The sequence below is a fragment of the Ranitomeya imitator genome, chromosome 4 (genome assembly GCF_032444005.1).
Source record: "Ranitomeya imitator isolate aRanImi1 chromosome 4, aRanImi1.pri, whole genome shotgun sequence".
NCBI lineage: Eukaryota > Metazoa > Chordata > Amphibia > Anura > Dendrobatidae > Ranitomeya > Ranitomeya imitator.
The window spans coordinates 403,532,678-403,550,943 of NC_091285.1; the positions used below are offsets into that span (position 1 = coordinate 403,532,678).

Consider the following 18,266-nt stretch of genomic DNA (forward strand, 5'->3'; position numbering starts at 1 on the left):
AATGAATTAACACATGTGGAATTATATGCTTAACAAAACAGTGTGAAACAACTGAAATTATGTCTTATATTCTAGGTTCTTCAAAGTAACCACCTTTTGCTTTGATGACTGCTTTGCACACTCTTGGCATTCTCTTGATGAGCTTCAAGAGGTAGTCACCGGTAATGGTTTTCACTTCACAGGTGTGCCCTGTCAGGTTTAATAAGTGGGATTTCTTGCCTTATAAATGGTGTTGGGACCATCGGTTGTGTTGTGCAAAAGTCTGGTGGATACACAGCTGATAGCTGCTTTTTTCTTGCCATAATACAAATTCTAACAGTCTATTCAGTAGGACTAAGTAAAGAAAAACGAGTGGCCATCATTACTTTAAGAAATGAAGGTCAGTCAGTCCGAAAAATTAGGAAAACTTCGAAAGTGTCCCCAAGTGCAGTGGCAAAAACCATCAAGCGCTAGAAAGAAACTGGCTCACATGAGAACCGCCCCAGGAAAGGGAGACCAAGAGTCACCTCTGCTTCTGAGGATAAGTTTATCCGAGTAACCAGCCTAAGAAATTGCAGGTTAACAGCAGCTCAGATTAGAGACCAGGTCAATGCCACACAGAGTTCTAGCAGCAGACACATCTCTACAACAACTGTTAAGAGGAGACTTTGTGCAGCAGGCCTTCATGGTAAAATAGCTGCTAGGAAACCACTGCTAAGGACAGGCAACAGGCAGAAGAGACTTGATTGGGCTAAAGGACACAAGGAATGGACATTAGACCAGTGGAAATCTGTGCTTTGGTCTGATGAGTCCAAATATGAGATCTTTGGTTCCAACCACCGTGTTTTTGTGTGACGCAGAAAAGGTGAATGGATGGACTCTACATGCCTGGTTCCCATTGTGAAGCTTAGAGGAGGAGGTGTGATGGTGTGGGGGTACTTTGATGGTGACACTGTTGGGGATTTATTCAAAATTGAAGGCATACTGAACCAGCATGGCTGCCACAGCATCTTGCAGCGGCATGCTATGCCATCCGGTTTGCATTTAGTAGGACCATCATTTATTTTTCAACAGGACAATGACCCCAAACACACCTCTGGGCTGTGTAAGGGCTATTTGACCTAGAATGACAGTGATGGGGTGCTACGCCAGATGACCTGGCCTCCACAGTCACCAGACCTGAACCTAATCGAGATGGTTTGGGGTGAGCTGGACCGCAGAGTGAAGGCAAAAGGGCCAACAAGTGCTAAGCATCTCTGGGAACTCTTTCAAGATTGTTGGAAGACCATATTGGTGACTACCTCTTGAAGCTTATCAAGAGAATGCCAAGAGTGTGCAAAGCAGTCATCAAGGTGGCTACTTTGAAGAACCTAGAATATAAGACATAATTTGAGTTGTTTCACACTTTTTTGTTAAGTATATAATTCCACATGTTTTAATTCATAGTTTTGATGCCTTCAGTGTGAATGTACAAATCTTATAGTCATCAAAATACTGAAAAATCTTTAAATGAGAAGGTGTGTCCAAACTTTTGTTCTGTACTGTATATAACTCCATCTCAGTGACAAAATATAAATATTTATATTTTTCAGAGGTGTGGGGAGGTCCAAATAGTACTCTTGCTATGGGGCCCTGTGATTGCTATGTACGCCCCAGCTTGAAGGGCAGTGATAATGGGGGCGATCTGGCTTGTTTCTCGGAGCCTGAGGCTTCAGGGGTTCCACTGCCAGATTGCCCTCATCATAAGCAGTGTATCGGGCAGAGAGGGGGCTCAGACACATTTCTTGCACAGGGGCCCCAAGCTGTCAGTGTCCGCCCCGCTAATAGGAATAAATATTGGACAGTTTTATAACTTAAAAAAGTATGAAAAGTTTGTCAATGAACTTTATGATTAAATGGGCTTTCACTTATTTCCAGGGTACCATCTGTTTCTATGGTGTGATTACTTTGACATTAGTAAAGCAGTGTTTGGTCTTAAAGAGCTTATCATGGGTTAAATAAGAGACATCGTAGTGCTACACGTGTCTTTTCTGGGCAATGAAAGGCTTTTCAGTATTGTACCTTGCAGCAAATCGATTCACTGAAAATCAAATTTAAAAAAAATGTTAAACCTAGAAAATTTGCATTTCCATACATTAGATCATCTCTGGTATCTAATAATGCAGCTGTCCTCACATTTACATATATAAATTGACAATGAATATTCATTTGGAATCCCACATTTGTCTATCTCTCTTAGAATACAGGATTTAGCACCTGATTGCTTGATCAATTTACATACATTTTGGTCAGAGCCCTTACTGCCACTTAGGCCTTTAGACATAGTCTACAAATCAACCCATTAGACTCATTTGCTTCAAATGGACAGTTAGTGAAAATGGCACAAAAACACACTAAAAGGTAAAATATTAACCCCCTCACAACCTGCGCCATACTAGTACGGCGCAAGTCGTATCGCTCCCTTTGATGTGGGCTCCGATGCTGAGCCCATATCTTTCCCAGCAAATGTTAGCTGTTTTGAACAGATGACATGTGCCACTTACAGCCGCAGGTGAAATCGCAATCCACCCGCAGCTGTTAACCCATTAAATGCCGCTGTCGATTACTGACAGCGGCATTTAATGTGATCATGACAGAAGCGCAACACTAATCCCGCCCATCGCTGACCCCATCACATGATCATGGGTCACCGATGGGTCAGCTCGGCATGAAAACCAGAGGTCTCCAGAAGACCTCTATGGTTGTCATTGCTGGATTGCTATGAGCGCCACCCAGTGGTTGGCTGAGCATTTCTGCTACACACAGGCAATATGATCATCGCCTGTGTGTAGTGACTGGGTTATCATAGCTTCTAGTCTCCCATGGAAACTATTGAAGCACGCAAGTGCAGCGCCCCAGAGACCTGGTCGTTGCAGTATGGCACTCTGCCGCTAAGGAGAGTGGCGGTACGTCTGATGGCACTAAAGAGTTCTCCTGACCAGGTATCACCAGAACACATTACACTTCACACTCCGGCCACTAGGGGGAGAAAAAGGCTTTATTTATTGGGCCACTCCTCACACTGATAAAACTAGGGGCTGGGGAGGAAGTTAGTTAGAAGCTGACTGGGTTGGAACCAGGCAACATCCCGTGGCAGGGGGTGTTGCAGGGAGAAGGCACAGGGGGTCCCTATCAGGCGTGGGAACCTGGCAGGTGCCTAGCGAACAGAACAGAACGTAACAGAACCGCGCCTGCACACCCTGCGGCAGTATCCAGGAGAGAGACACGAAGGGAAGGATATTGTGGAACAGTGTAAACGAGATCAGCACAAAGGAGAGCCAGTAAGAGTCGTGCCGAGAGAGAGAGAGGCAACATCTTACTGAGGCGCGTAGTCGGTGGCCGGATCACCATAGGAGTAACTGACTTCAGGCCTTACTTCAAATTCTGCTGGACAGTTAATCATAGGTTGGCTGTCTACCTTCTACACCTACAAAGACATAGGGTGCAACATTGGGAGAGGGGCGTCTCTAGGGTCCCGGAAGAACTCCAAGCCTTCCCGTCACACGGGTGGCGTCCTAGCCATAACATATCTGGGGGATGTTAGAAACTAGTAACATCTGGAACCAAAGAACGAGAGAGAGAGAAAGAAAGCTGTAGAGAATGAACGAACGAGAGCAGCAGTTGTGAGGACTATTCCGAATGCTCAGCAGGGTAGGACTACAACACACAGGCACTATTGGTAGGCAACGATTTCCATCTGTGAAGGAAACTCTGGATGTGCCCATCGGACCGGCCGGTTTCTGAAAGCCCTGTTAAACGTACTCTGGATAGAGGATCTTGAAGTCTTCAGTAAAGAGGTAAAGAGACTGCAACCTTGTGTCCTCATTATTGACTGTACCTCACACCATCACCATCCACCTTACTGGGAAGCCCTGGGGACATACTTCACCTGTGGGAAGGTATACCATCCAGCTGCCATTCCATCACCCCAGTGGACCCCATAGCAGCGTCGGTCACCCTGACCGAACACCACAGGTGGCGTCACGAACCCCTGACAGACTATTCTACTACTTTCATTGGACGCCCCTTAGCAGTGTCGCGGACCGGGTCTAGCCACCGTGACAGTCTCAGAACCGAACCAGAGAGGCTCGGTACCAAAACGCGTGGCCCTGTGTCTGGGGGCGCTCCACAAAAAGTAAAAAAACAAAACATTTAAATATTACAAAAATATTTAAAAGTTCAAATCACCCCCCATTCTCCCCATTCAAAATAAAGCAATGAAAAAAATATATATACACATTTTTGGTATTGCTGCATTCAGAATCATCCAAATCTATCAAGCTATAAAAAGAATCAATTCGATCAGTAAACGGCGTAGTGAAAAAAAAGTCAAAACACCAGAATTATGTTTTTTTTGTCGCCACAACATTGCATTAAAATGCAGTAATTGGCGATCAAAAGATTGTATCTGCACCAAAATGGTATCATTAACCCCTTAATCCCATAAGACGTACTATCCCGTCCAGGTGACCTGGGACTTAATTCCCAGTGACGGGATAGTACGTCATATGCGATCGGCCGCGCTCACGGGGGGAGCGCGGCCGATCGCGGCCGGGTGTCAGCTGCCTATCGCAGCTGACATCCGGCACTATGTGCCAGGAGCGGTCATGGACCGCTCCCGGCACATTAACCCCGGCACACCGCGATCAAAGATGATCGCGATGTGCTGGCGGTGCAGGGAAGCATCGCGCAGGGAGGGGGCTCCCTGCGTGCTTCCCTGAGACGATCGGTACACGGTGATGTACTCACCGTGTACCGAGCGTTTTCTCCCTGCAGTCCCCGGATCCAAAATGGCCGCCGGGCTGCATCCGGGTCCTGCAGGGAGCACTTCCGGGTCAGGATCAGGCTGCAGCTGCAGCTCTAATCCTGCCCGGCTGTGCTGTGCACACTGTCAGATCGGTGATCTGTGATGTCCCCCCCTGGGACAAAGTGAAAAAGTAGAAAAAAAAAATTCCACACGTGTAAAAAAAAAAAAAAAAAAAAAATTCCTAAATAAAGAAGAAAAAAAAAAATATTATTCCCATAAATACATTTCATTATCTAAAAAAAAAAAAAAAAAAACAATAAAAGTACACATATTTAGTTTCGCCGCGTCCGTAACGACCTGACCTATAAAACTGGCCCACTAGTTAACCCCTTCAGTGAACACCGTAAGGAAAAAAAAAAAAACGAGCCAAAAAAACAACGCTTTATTATCATAACGCTGAACAAAAAGTGGAATAACACGCGATCAAAAAGACAGATATAAATAACCATGATACCGCTGAAAGCGTCATCTTGTCCCGCAAAAAATGAGCTGCCATACAGCATCATAACCAAAAAAATATAAAAGTTATAGTCCTCAGAATAAAGCGATGCATAAATAATTATTTTTTCTATAAAATAGCTTTTATCGTATAAAAGCGCCAAAACATAAAAAAAATGATATAAATGAGGTATCGCTGTAATCGTACTGACCCAAAGAATAAAACTGCTTTATCAATTTTACCAAACGCGGAATGGTATAAACGCCTCCCCCAAAAGAAATTCATGAATAGTTGGTTTTTGGTCATTCTGCCTCACAAAAAATCGGAATAAAAAGCGATCAAAAACTGTCACGTATCCGAAAATGTAATCGATAAAAACGTCAACTCGTCCCGCAAAAAACAAGACCTCACATGACTCTGTGGACCAAAATATGGAAAAATTATAGGTCTCAAAATGTGGAGACGCAAAAACTTTTTTGCTATAAAAAGCGTCTTTTAGTGTGTGACAGCTGCCAATCATAAAAATCCGATATAAAAAACGCTATAAAAGTAAATCAAACCCCCCTTCATCACCCCCTTAGTTAGGCTAGATTCACATTGCATTATTGGGTTAACGCTAAGGAACAGCGTTGCACGGCGAAAATGTCACAATTAACGCCGTGCAACGGGTCCGTTAGCACACCCATTGACAGCAATGTGATTTTCGGCTCGCGCTAGCAAGGTGCCGTTCTTTTGTGGCGCGCCTCGGACGCTGCTTGCAGCGTCCGCGGCGCGCCCGAGGTCCGATCCCCGATCTTCCAGAGCGGGGACGTTAACGCGACCACTAAACACGACACCTAAAAAGACATTGCGTTAGCGCAATCCGCTAGCGCTAAACGGATTTCCCTAACGCAATGTGAACCTAGCCTTAGGGAAAAATAATAAAATTAAAAAAAAATTATTTATTTCCATTTTCCCATTAGGGTTAGGGCTATGGTTAGGGTTAGGGTTTGGATTACACTTACGGTTGGAATTAGGGTTGGGATTAGAATTAGGGGTGTGTCAGGGTTAGAGTTGGGATTAGGGTTAGGGGTGTGTCTGGGTTAGAGTTGTGGTTAGGGTTACAGTTGGGATTAGGGTTAGGGGTGCGTTTGGATTAGGGTTTCATTTATAATTGGGGGGTTTCCTCTGTTTAGGCACATCAGGGGCTCTCCAAACGCGACATGGCGTCCGATCTCAATTCCAGCCAATTCTGCATTGAAAAAGTAAAACAGTGCTCCTTCACTTCCGAGCTCTCCCGTGCGCCCAAACAGGGGTTTACCCCAACATATGGGGTATCATCGTACTCGAGACAAATTGGACAACAACTTTTTGGGTCCAAGTTCTCTTGTTATCCTTGGGAAAATAAAAATTTGGGGGGCTAAAAATCATTTTTGTGGGAAAAAAAAGGATTTTTTATTTTCACGGCTCTGCGTTGTAAACTGTAGTGAAACACTTGGGGGTTCAAAGTTTTCACAACACATCTAGATAAGTTCCGTGGGAGGTCTAGTTTCCAATATGAGGTCACTTGTGGGGGGTTTGTACTGTTTGGGTACATCAGGGGCTCTGCAAATGCAACGTGATGCCTGCAGACCAATCCATCTAAGTCTGCATTCCAAATGGCGCTCCTTCCCTTCCGAGCTCTGCCATGCGCCCAAACAGTGGTTCCCCCCCACATATGGGGTATCAGCGTACTCAGGACAAATTGGACAACAACTTTTGGGGTCCAATTTATTCTGTTACCCTTGTAAAAATACAAAGCTGGGGGCTAAAAAATCATTTTTGTGAAAAAAAAAAGAATTTTTATTTTCACGGCTCTGCGTTATAAACTGTAGTGAAACACTTAGGGGTTCAAAGTTCTCACAACACATCTAGATAAGTTCCTTGGGAGGTCTAGTTTCTAATATGGGGTCACTTGTAGGGGGTTTGTACTGTTTGGGTACATCAGGGGCTCTGCAAATGCAACGTGACTCCTGCAGACCAATCCATCTAAGTCTGCATTCCAAATGGCGCTCCTTCCCTTCCGAGCTCTGCCATGCGCCCAAACAGTGGTTCCCCCCACATATTGGGTATCAGCGTACTCAGGACAAATTGGACAACAACTTTTGGGGTCCAATTTATTCTGTTACCCTTGTGAAAATACAAAACTGGGGGTTAAAAAATAATTTTTGCGAAAAAAAAAAAAAATTTATTTTAACGGCTCTGCGTTATAAACTGTAGTGAAACACTTGGAGGTTCAAAGCTCTCAAAACACATCTAGATAAGTTCCTTAGGGGGTCTAGTTTCCAAAATGGTGTCACTTGTGGGGGGTTTTAATGTTTAGGCACATCAGGGGCTCTCCAAACCAACATGGCGTCCCATCTTAATTCCAGTCAATTTTGCATTGAAAAGTCAAATGGTGCTCCTTCCCTTCCGAGCTCTGCTATGCGCCCAAAAAGTGGTTTACCCCCACATATGGGATATCGTCGCACTCAGGACAAATTGCACAACAACTTTTGTGGTCTAATTTCTTCTCTTACCCTTGGGAAAATAAAAAATTGGGGGCGAAAAGATCATTTTTGTGAAAAAATAAGATTTTTTATTTTTACGGCTCTGCATTATAAACTTCTGTGAAGCACTTGTTGGGTCAAAGTGCTCACCACACATCTAGATAAGTTCCTTAAGGGGTCTACTTTTCAAAATGGTGTCACTTGTGAGGGGTTCCAATGTTTAGGCACATGAGGGGCTCTCCAAACGCAACATGGCGTCCCATCTCAATTCCAGTCAATTTTGCATTGAAAAGTCAAATGGCGCTCCTTTCCTTCCGAGCTCTGTCATGCGCCCAAACAGTGGTTTACCCCCACATATGGGGTATTGTCGCACTCAGGACAAATTGCACCACAACTTTTGTGGTCTAATTTCTTCTCTTACCCTTGGGAAAATAAAAAATTGGTGGCGAAAAGATCATTTTTGTGAAAAAATATGATTTTTATTTTTACGGCTCTGCATTATAAACTTCTGTGAAGCACTTGTTGGGTCAAAGTGCTCACCACACCTCTAGATAAGTTCCTTAAGGGGTCTACTTTCCAAAATGGTGTCACTTGTGGGGATTTCAATGTTTAGGCACATCAGGGGCTCTCCAAACGCAACATGGCATCTCATCTCAATTCCACTCAATTTTGCATTGAAAAGTAAAATGGCGCTCCTTCCCTTCCGAGCTCTGCCATACGCCCAAACAATGGTTTACACCCATATATGGGGTATCAGCGTACTCAGGACAAATTGGACAACAATTTTTGAGGTCCAATTTCTTCTCTTACTCTTGGGAAAATAAAAAATTGGGAGCGAAAAGATCATTTTTGTGAAAAAATATGATTTTTTATTTTTACGGCTCTGCATTATAAACTTCTGTGAAGCAATTGGTGGGTCAAAGTGGTCACCACACATCTAGATAAGTTCCTTAGGGTGTCTACTTTCCAAAATGGTGTCACTTGTGGGGGGTTTCAATGTTTAGGCACATGAGGGGCTCTCCAAACGCAACATGGCGTCCCATCTCAATTCCTGTCAATTTGGCATTGAAAAGTCAAATGGCGCTCCTTTCCTTCCGAGCTCTGCCATGCACCCAAACAGTGGTTTACCCCCACATATGGGGTATCAGCGTACTCAATACAGATTGTACAACAACGTTTGGCATCCATTTTATCCTGTTACCCTTGGTAAAATAAAACAAATTGGAGCTGAAATAAATTTTGTGTGAAAAAAAGTTAAATATTCATTTTTATTTAAACATTCCTAAAATTCCTGTGAAACCCCTGAAGGGTTAATAAACTTTTTGAATGTGGTTTTGAGCACCTTGAGGGGTGCAGTTTTTAGAATGGTGTCACACTTGGGTATTTTCTATCATATAGACCCCTCAAAATGACTTCAAATGAGATGTGGTCCCTAAAAAAAAATGGTGTTGTAAAAATGAGAAATTGCTGGTCAACTTTTAACCCTTATAACTCCCTAACAAAAAAAAATTTTGGTTCCAAAATTGTGCTGATGTAAAGTAGACATGTGGGAAATGTTACTTATTAAGTATTTTGCGTGACATATCTCTGTGATTTAAGGGCATAAAAATTTAAAGTTGGAAAATTGCGAAATTTTCTAAATTTTTGCCAAATTTCCGTTTTTTTCACAAATAAACGCAAGTTATATCGAATAAATGTTACCACTAAAATGAAGTACAATATGTCACGAGAAAACAATGTCAGAATCGCCAAGATCCGTTGAAGCGTTCCAGAGTTATAACCTCATAAAGGGACAGTGGTCAGAATTGTAAAAATTGGCCTGGTCATTAACGTGCAAACCACCCTCGGGGCTTAAGGGGTTAAAAGTATCAGCTCAGCATGCAAAAAATAAGCCTTCACCCAACCCCAAGATCGCGAAAATGGAGACGCTACAGGTCTCAGAAAATGACGCAATTCATTTATTTATTTTTTAAACAAACTTTGGATTTTCACCATTTAAATAAAAAACAACCTATACATGTTTGGTATATACGAACTCATAATGACCTGGAGAATCATGGCCAGTCAATTTTAGCATTTGGTGAACATAGTAAAAATAAATCCAAAAAACAGTTGTGGAATTGCACTTTTTTGCTGTCGTTCAAAAGTACAACTCGTCCGGCAACAAAAAAGCCCTAACATGGCCATATTGATGGAAAGATTAAAAGTTAATATTCTGGGAAGAAGGGGAGTCAAAAACAGAAACACAAAAATGAAAAAGGGCTGGGTGTGAAGGGGTTAATATTTAACGAGATATCAAAAAGGTAAAATATTTCTCAATGCATCATTACGGTTGGTGGAATACAAACTGAAAAACTACTAATAAATAAAGGAACTAGTTAATAACAAGATGACCATAGTAGTAGTTTTTATTATAAACTTATTTTCCAGAGCCCTAAATAGGTCAGACAATATTTTAATTAGAGCATAGATAGCATTTTTGCCAACGTTTTACCTTTTATTTGTCAAACACATTTTATTTTATGACATAAAGAGAAATACACTGCAGTATCTAATCAATATTTTGAAAAGTCACAGACTTAGCAGGCAGCGAAGAAAGTTTGGTTTGGTTTCAGTCAGTGGGTTAATGTACCAAGGGAGATTAATTGAAAAGATCAGTCAGGCTCTCTGTTCAGCTATGTTGACATCATAAACGCCTCATTACCTTTGGTTTTGTATGTAGCAGTCCTAGGAAAAAGGTTGGGGGTTAAAAGCAGAAACTAATGATCCTTAGGATGGTAGCAGACATGGCATGTCAGTAATAACTAGCCTGCTGTTTACCAAAATCTTTCTCACAAACAATTTACAGACAGTGGTAAGCAACATAGGGGTACGTTTGTTTCTTTTTCATTCAAAGCAGCAGTGTTCACACTTTTTGAATCTTATCAACTCAAACCCTTGGTGCAAACCATTGCTCTGAACAAACAGAATTAAATATATATATTTTTGGAAGGGGTCCTTTTTTAAGGCTACTTTCACACTAGCGTCGGCCCGTCGCAGTGCGTCGGGCCGATGTACCGACGCATCCTGTGCCAATGCAGCACAACGGGGGCAGCGGATGCATTATTACAATGCATCCGCTGCCCCATTGTGAGTTGCGGGGAGGAGGGGGTGGAGTCTCAGACGCGCATGCGCGGTCGGAAATGGCGGACACAACGCACCAAAAAACGTTACAAGCAACGTTTTTTGGTGCCGACGGTCTGCCACAACACGACGCAACCGTCGCATGACGGTTGTGACGTGTGGCAATGCGTCGCAATGTGTTGCTAATACAAGCCTATGGAGAAAAAACGCATCCTGCAAACAACTTTGCAGGATGCGTTTTTTCTGCAAAACGACGCATTGCGACATGCGTCGTACCATGCTAGTGTGAAAGTAGCCTAAGCAAAATACGCAATTAGAGGAAATCTATCATTAGGTTCGTGCTGTCTGAACCACAGGCAGCATGAATCAAGTGTTAGAGGTCAAGTTCCTGCCTCCGCACAGGGGGAATCTCGGGCCATCTCCGCTGCGGTCTCCCATTCTTCTCCTGCCGCAGTGGAGCCTGCTCAGCAGCGATGTTGATCCCAGCGTTTCACTCAGTCTAACTCTGTGCTAAGAGTTACTGCTGCATTTCCTGCTTCTGCCATTGAAGTCAGTGCTGGGCAGCGCGAGCAGACGCTTCTGGGGCTAAGTCCTTCTTTTCACATTCTGAGCATGCCCAGAGTAAGATCTCTCAGTGGAGATCGAGGGTCACATGATCAGATACTGCAGCTAAGGTCCTTGTAGGTGCTAGGACTAAATCCTGCTTTACACTCTGAACAAGCCAAGGGCAAGATCTCCCAGTGGAGATCTAGGGTCACATGCTCTGGTACTGCAGCAACTCCATTGGTCCTTCTTTGAAAGGTCCTAAACCTGCTGCAACTATTTAAGGCCTGCTTGGCCGCATGGCCATGCGCTAGTATTATCTATTGTTATGTGCTTTGCACCAGTGTGGTCACATGTGAGTGTGTTCAGGGACCCGGCTGAAATAAGCCCCTAGAATGCTGGCACCTCCGGCGAGGAGTTTGTGTTTGGATGTATTTAGGGACCCGGCTGAAATAAGCCCCTAGAATGCTGGCTCCTCCGGCGAGGAGTTTTGTGTACATGCGTTACCACTGACTGTTCTCTGTTTGGGCAGTTAGCCTGTGCCTCTGTGGAGTCTAACAGGGCACAGTGCTTCTCTTTCACGGCTACTCGGTGAATTAACTGAGTTAGTCTATACCGCCATATAGTTCCGCCGTTTGCTAGCAGCAGGTACTCCTGCATGGTGGACCCCGGGCTGCAAACGCACCAATATCAATAAAAACATCTCTATTTACTCGGTGCGTTCCGCTAGCCCTAACATCAAGTCCTGTCTTCAAGATTTCAACTATATATGCGTTACTCTGAAATGTGGCAGCATTTCAGAGATAACATAATTTGAAGGCTGGCCATGGAGTATAGGGAGAAATGTAACAAATCCAAAGCGGTCCTCGACAGCTCCTCACCCACCCTGCTCCAGTTGTGTACATAGAAAGAGACCTGTCAATCGCCTGGTGCAGGAAAGAGAGAAGCCAGCCAGGGATAATATTGGACTACTCAGGTCTCTCCATAAAGTCTCCAGTCAGCTTCTCAAACGATATTTTCTCTGAAACACCACAGCATTTCAGAGTAAGTCGCACCTGGCTGCAATCCAACAGCTTGGCTTTTATTCATTTTGCCCACGGTTCAGACAGCATGAATCTAGTGACAAGTTCCCTTTAAAGAGTAGATTTCACCAAATGTTTCATGTTGAAGTGGGCATACAATATGCTAGGTGCTGCAGCACAGAACAAAAGGTTTTTTTTTTGTGGCAACTCTGTCAAAGAGATATTAGTGACCAAATTATTTGGCACTTAAACAGTTCATTTTTTTAAGACCAAGTTGGCATTACCAGAGAGATTTCATTGTGGGCATGTACTTGTTCCTCTTTCTAACACAGATATGAGGCAACAACACACTTGGGGAAAAAAGAACAACAAGCCAAAGAATTGCATTGATAAGTAGTCAGACATAAACAGACTCAACTTACTGCAGATCTGAGTGTGATTAACTGACAGTTTTCAGATCTCACCTCTAGTATTCAGTGTGGGGTGAAGGTTTTTGGGGGAATTTCCTTCTTTTCCCAGTGTGTTGCTGCCTGCATACGATTAGCTTCCCATGAACAGGTGTCTGAACAATTGGGCATGCTGTTCATTTATATTCAGGTTGACTGACACAAGGTGAGGTTTTAAGATTAGAGATAGGACCATCCCTATTTGGGTACACCTTGTAGCGGTGGATGGCTTTTACGTTTTTGGATCAAAATAGTGTTAACTAAGTTCCCTATGTTATTTTCATGTACTGTTACTGTTTAATAGTATGAAATAATGGATTTTCGGTCGCATGTACACGCGCTTAGGCTACATTTACACATCCATTTTTCATTTTCTCTTATTTGTCCTTCAAATTGCCTAGTTTTGCTTCCACGCTTCATCTGTTTTTATCGCATCCATTTTTAAAATGGGGATAAACTGAACTTTTATTTATCCACTGACTCATAATGCATGAAACACAAATGGCACCCTGAAGTAAAAAGTATGTTTTCTTTTTTTTCGCTTTATAAGAAACCTCATAGATTTTAATGGCTGAGTCTAATACTCAAAACTGATGTCAATAGGACATGCTGAACCTCGCGGACAAGACAAATGGATCCATTTTTAATAGAACTCTACTGGTCAGTCTGCTTTTCTTTTGAAAAAGGACAGGACATGGAAGTGTACAATCGATGTGTAAATATAGGCACATTTTTAGCTTTGCCACATCATTTATTAGCCAAATACTCCTTATTTTTTAGCTCTGGCAGCACAAACATCCAAGCCCTGTGTGCAGTTTTCTAGACAAACATGGCAAGCATGAGGTTTGCTGCAAAACTGCCATTGGTTCCAAAAAAAGCAGCAAATTGAGGCCGAGGACAGACAGCAGAAGGTAAGTATGTAGTGTTTGTTTTTTTACGTTTACGCTAGTAACCAGGGTAAACATCGGGTTACTAAGCGCGGCCCTGCGCTTAGTAACCCGATGTTTACCCTGGTTACCAGTGAAGACATCGCTGAATCGGCGTCACACGATGTCTGCAGGAAGTCCAGCGACGAAATAAAGTTCTGGACTTTCTGCAGCGACAAACGACATCACAGCAGGATCCTGATCGCTGCTGCGTGTCAAACTGAACGATATCGCTAGCCAGGACGCTGCAACATCACGGATCGCTAGTGATATCATTCAGTGTGAAGGTACCTTAAGCCTCTGATGATGAGGATAAGCTGGGCCGCTGGTAGACACCAGGTACCACTCCAGATTAGTTCCCTGGACTGCAGCACAGACTCTGGTACAGGGTACATACGAGTGAGACAAAAGGCAGGTCAGATAGTCCAAAGTCAGGGTAGGCAGCACAGGTTCATAATTCACAGCCGAGGTCAGAAGCGAAGAGATCAGGATAAACAAGAAGGCAATTCAGGTCAATAACAGGTGAGACAAAACAGGAGTAAGCCAATACAGGAACTAGAGACAGAGCTACTAAGAACCTACATTCAGGTGATGAATGGAGGGTGGATTCGCGTGATATATCGTAGGTGAAGAAGCAGATCTCTGCAGGAGAAAATGGATGCAATTTCTGCATAGTTCGGCCGTGCCCCCTTATGACTCAAAAACAGCCGAGCTGGAAGATAGCACAAGGCAGTTCAGAGTGAAGGACATGTACTGGGTGAAGCCGAATGTAACATACAGCGAGTGTAGCGGTGCTTGGAAAGAATGCGAGTGGCTGGCGTAACATGAATGTTGCAATGTTTGCATATGACCTGGATTTGCGAAAATTCTAAAAATGGTATTAGAAGCCATATTGTTCCTTTTTAATATAGGACATATCCCCAACTTACTGCATTTGAATCACAAATAGTACAAATTACTCTTTTAGCAACTCCAAAATTATATGCGATAATAGATGAATAGGTAGTAGAGATAAATGGATATTTTGAAATTCAATTCTCCAACCACTGAATTTTCCCTCAAAGTTTAATTTGTGGAGAATAAACTTGCAAGAGTCTCAACACTAGAAAGCTTGTAACTGCTCAGAAAATAACAATATGTAAGAGGAGAGAAAGATAACCCCGCTGGCTACACCCTACAGGAGAAAGACTTACCCAGTTACTCTTGAGATGGAAAAAGATTCTGCCCTAAAAACTTTGCTTCCCTGGGAACCGCTGATCTGTGATGGCCCAAGTACTGACCACCAGTGCATGATAATAATGAAATTGTGCCGGACAAGTTTTTTTTTTTTCAAACCATGTAGCAAATTTCAAAATGGTCGAATTCACATGAAATTATAAATTTCAGGAAACTCGACTCGAATTTGATATTCTGCGGATCATCCCTATTATTTATATAGACAGATTGATTACAGATACAGTGGGGCAAAAAAGTATTTAGTCAGTAAGCAATAGTGCAAGTTCCACCACTTAAAAAGATGAGAGGCGTCTGTAATTTACATCATAGGTAGACCTCAACTATGGGAGACAAACAGAGAAAAAAAAATCCAGAAAATCACATTGTCTGTTTTTTTATCATTTTTTTTGCATATTATGGTGGAAAATAAGTATTTGGTCAGAAACAAACAATCAAGATTTCTGGCTCTCACAGACCTGTAACTTCTTCTTTAAGAGTCTCCTCTTTCCTCCACTCATTACCTGTAGTAATGGCACCTGTTTAAACTTGTTATCAGTATAAAAAGACACCTGTGCACACCCTCAAACAGTCTGACTCCAAACTCCACTATGGTGAAGACCAAAGAGCTGTCAAAGGACACCAGAAACAAAATTGTAGCCCTGCACCAGGCTGGGAAGACTGAATCTGCAATAGCCAACCAGCTTGGAGTGAAGAAATCAACAGTGGGAGCAATAATTAGAAAATGGAAGACATACAAGACCACTGATAATCTCCCTCGATCTGGGGCTCCACGCAAAATCCCACCCCGTGGGGTCAGAATGATCACAAGAACAGTGAGCAAAAATCCCAGAACCACGCGGGGGGACCTAGTGAATGAACTGCAGAGAGCTGGGACCAATGTAACAAGGCCTACCATAAGTAACACACTACGCCACCATGGACTCAGATCCTGCAGTGCCAGACGTGTCCCACTGCTTAAGCCAGTACATGTCCGGGGGACCGTCTGAGGTTTGCTAGAGAGCATTTGGATGATCCAGAGGAGTTTTGGGAGACTGTCCTATGGTCTGATGAAACCAAACTGGAACTGTTTGGTAGAAACACAACTTGTCGTGTTTGGAGGAAAAATAATACTGAGTTGCATCCATCAAACACCATACCTACTGTAAAGCATGGTGGTGGAAACATCATGCTTTGGGGCTGTTTCTCTGCAAAGGGGCCAGGACGACTGATCTGGGTACATGAAAGAATGAATGGGGCCATGTATCGTGAGATTTTGAGTGCAAACCTCCTTCCATCAGCAAGGGCATTGAAGATGAAACGTGGCTGGGTCTTTCAACATGACAATGATCCAAAGCACACCGCCAGGGCAACGAAGGAGTGGCTTCGTAAGAAGCATTTCAAGGTCCTGGAGTGGCCTAGCCAGTCTCCAGATCTCAACCCTATAGAAAACCTTTGGAGGGAGTTGAAAGTCCGTGTTGCCAAGCGAAAAGTCAAAAACATCACTGCTCAAGAGGAGATCTGCATGGAGGAATGGGCCAACATACCAACAACAGTGTGTGGCAACCTTGTGAAGACTTACAGAAAACGTTTGACCTCTGTCATTGCCAACAAAGGATATATTACAAAGTATTGAGATGAAATTATGTTTCTGACCAAATACTTATTTTCCACCATAATATGCAAATAAAATGTTAAAAAAACAGACAATGTGAATTTCTGGATTTTTTTTTCTCAGTTTGTCTCCCATAGTTGAGGTCTACCTATGATGTAAATTACAGACGCCTCTCATCTTTTTAAGTGGTGGAACTTGCACTATTGCTGACTGACTAAATACTTTTTTGCCCCACTGTATAGAAATAGATCAATAGATAGATGCAAATTACTTGTTTCTAATATAGTAAGGTCTATATACTTAGCTACACTATCTGACACACATAGTTAAGATAAATTGAAATTATCAAACATTTTGAAGAAAATCGCTAATAAATTAATCAAAATATAAATGTAAAATTGTATTTGCTTCATATTTGAATATTTGCAATTATTATGTACAGTAGAATTACATTAATTGTACTTTATTACTTGACAGTTTTATGAGCTTTGTGCTTTCAAATACACTTATGCAGGAGAGATTAAAGGGGTTTAATGGGACTTAAAAAAGCTAAGAAACAATTGATTAGTTGGGGTATCACCATAAAGTCGGACTATAAGATGGACCCCCATTTTATTTAAAAGATCTTTTTCCTATTTTTCTTCCCAAAATTTGGGGTGCGTCTTATGTTCTTATAGTAAGTAAAATACGATACTTCTAATTTGACATTTGATTTGCAGATATGTGCAGACATTACAGCATGGATTATGACACAATCGTAATGGCTTTATTTGCAATTTTTTCAATCAATCTAATTTTAGTCACAAGTTGAAAGAAGACATAAAACTTGTGCTAAACATCAAATTAGAAATCGACATCAAAACTGACAGTAACTGTCCTCAGTATAGACATGATACTGATATGGGAAATAAAGTAGGATAATAGCTACTGTCATAGCCAATTAATATTCCAACACAACAAGCTGAGCTTGGTTAGGGCACTTGATGGTTATTCTCCTGGCAATAGCAGAGAGCATCTTCCTGACAATTTAATGCGGCACAGCCAGTATAACATAATGCTGAATGAATGTAAGAGAACGTGAACATGGACTGGGCATGTATAAGAGCATGCTTACAAGACAAAGCTCGACTGTGATACTAAGTAACAGAGAAGCCAAAGAAGACTGTATAAAACAAAAAGGGAAATGGTTTAGTGTAAGTCTGTGGCAATCATCCTTTCCCTACAATAAGAAGGATGTAACATTTTACACTCCAGGATTACACATCATGTATTAAGTTTTTAAATAATTGAGTAAATCCAAGTCGTCATAATTGCTTAAACCAGATTTTGGAAGTAAAAATCTCACAATTGTGATAAATATACAAACATGACTAGATTTTCCAGGCCTTAAAAAATTGCCCCAGTAAACTGACCAATATTCAGCCATAATGATTAAATTCCCATCAATCAGTAGTGGGCTATTCTAAGGGCTCATGCAGATGATCATATCTTTAGCCCAAGTGCAATTCGACAAAACATCGGAAACCACTTGAACCAATATTATTCTATGGGACCGTAAACATGTCCGATTTTGTCCTTGGACCAAGTCTTTACGAGGAAAAAAAATGT

General features: G+C 42.3%; 1 protein-coding gene across 2 annotated transcripts in view; it reads right to left on the reverse strand.

Moving 5' to 3' along the window:
* PLXNA4 (plexin A4) overlaps positions 1 to 18,266 on the reverse strand; it is a 1,110,285-nt gene that overhangs the window by 65,720 nt on the left and 1,026,299 nt on the right. The gene's annotated exons all lie outside the window — the stretch shown is intronic.